This window comes from Triticum aestivum, chromosome 3A (assembly GCF_018294505.1).
Source record: "Triticum aestivum cultivar Chinese Spring chromosome 3A, IWGSC CS RefSeq v2.1, whole genome shotgun sequence".
Taxonomy (NCBI): domain Eukaryota; kingdom Viridiplantae; phylum Streptophyta; class Magnoliopsida; order Poales; family Poaceae; genus Triticum; species Triticum aestivum.
The window spans coordinates 169,562,415-169,564,664 of NC_057800.1; positions in this window are offsets into that span (position 1 = coordinate 169,562,415).

A 2,250-nucleotide genomic window follows, 5' to 3' on the forward strand; every position below is an offset into this window, starting at 1 on the left:
CATTTTGATAAAATAAAAATAAAAATATAAAATAAAAATAATTAGAAAATAATAATAATAATAAATAAATAATGAAATTAATTAATTAACTAATTAATTAACTTAATTATTTCTAATTAAATTAACCAATTAAAATTAATTAACCTAATGATTAATTAACTACTGTTAATTAGCTAATTAATTAGTATGACAGTGGGGCCCACCCCTTAATTAATTATGATTAGTTTTATTAATCTGTTAATTAAAATGTGTCACTGACCAGTGGGACCCACTGGTCAGGATGACCAGTCAACTCTGTTGACTGCTGATGTCAGCATGACATCATGCTGATATCATTAATTCATTTTCGAATTAATTAAATAATTAATTGATTAAATTCCAGAAATTAATAAAATCTTTAAAAAATCATATCTTTTAATCCGTAACTCGGATTAAAATAATTTCAACATGAAAGTTGCTCAGAACGACGGGACGAATCCGGATACGCGGTCCGTTCGTCCGCCACACCCCCCTAACCTATCGAACTCGCAACTTCCCCCCCTCCGGCTCCTCTGCCCGAAAATACGGAACCCCGGGAATACTTTCCCGGATGTTTTCCCCCCTTCACCGGTATCACCTACTACCGCGTTAGGGCACACCGAACATCGCGTATTGCCTTGTTATATTTTGTGATGCTTTGTTTGCTCTGTATTCATTATGTCTTCCCCCCTCTTCTCTCCGATAGACTACGAGACCGACGCTGCTGCTGACCAGTTCGACTACGGAGTTGACGACCCCACTCTCTTGCCAGAGCAACCAGGCAAGCCCCCCCTTTTGATCACCAGATATCGCCTACTCTTCTCTATACTGCTTGCATTAGAGTAGTGTAGCATGTTACTGCTTTCCGTTAATTCTATTCTGATGCATAGCCTGTCATTGTTGCTACAGTCATTGATACCTTACCCGCAATCCTAAATGCTTAGTATAGGATGCTAGTGTTCCATCATTGGCCCTACATTCTTGTCAGTCTGCCTTGCTATACTATCGGGCCGTGATCACTTGGGAGGTGATCACGGGTATATACTATACATACATACATACTATACAGATGGTGACTAAAGTCGGGTCAGCTCGTTGAGTACCCGCAAGTGATTCTGATGAGGGGGCTGAAAGGACAGGTGGCTCCATCCCGGTAGAGGTGGGCCTGGGTTCCCGACGGCCCCCGACTGTTACTTTTGTGGCGGAGCGGCAGGGCAGGTTGAGGCCACCTAGGAGACAGGTGGGCCTGGCCCTGTTTGGCGTTCGCGGATACTTAACACGCTTAACGAGATCTTGGTATTTGATCTGAGTCGGCTACGAGCCTATACGGACTAACCATCTACGTGGGAGTAGTTATGGGTATCCCGACGTCGTGGTATCAGCCGAAGCACTTCAGACGTCAGCGACGGAGCGGCGCGCGCCGAATTGGACTGGAACGCCACTAGGCTAGGTCTGCTTTCGGCCGCGTACGCAACGTGCAGGTGTGCTATGGGCGATGGGCCCAGACCCCTGTGCGCTTAGGTTTAGACCGGCGTGCTGGCCTCTCTGTTGAGCCTAGGTGGGGCTGCGACGTGTTGATCTTCCGAGGCCGGGCATGACCCAGGAAAGTGTGTCCGGCCAAATGGGATCGAGCGTGTTGGGTAAGTTGGTGCACCCCTGCAGGGAAGTTAATCTATTCGAATAGCTGTGATCTTCGGTAACAGGACGACTTGGAGTTGTACCTTGACCTTATGACAACTAGAACCGGATACTTAATAAAACACACCCTTCCAAGTTCCACAGACAACCCGGTGATCGCTTTTCTACAGGGCGACGAGGAGAGGATCGCCGGGTAGGATTATGCTATGCGATGCGACTGGAGATGCGCTTGGAGATGCTACCTGGATATGCTACTTGGAGATGCTACTTGGAGGACTTCAATCTACTCTCTTCTACTTGCTGCAAGACGGAGGCTGCCAGAAGCGTAGTCTTCGACAGGATTAGCTATCCCCCTTTTATTCTGGCATTCTGCAGTTCAGTCCACCGATATGGCCCTTTACACATATCCCCATGCATATGTAGTGTAGCTCCTTGCTTGCGAGTACTTTGGATGAGTACTCACGGTTGCTTTTCTCCCACTTTTCCCCCTTTCCCTTCTACCTGGTTGTCGCAACCAGATGCTGGAGCCCTGGAGCCAGACGCCACCGTCGACGACGACTACTACCCGGAGGTGCCTACTACTACGTGCAGCCC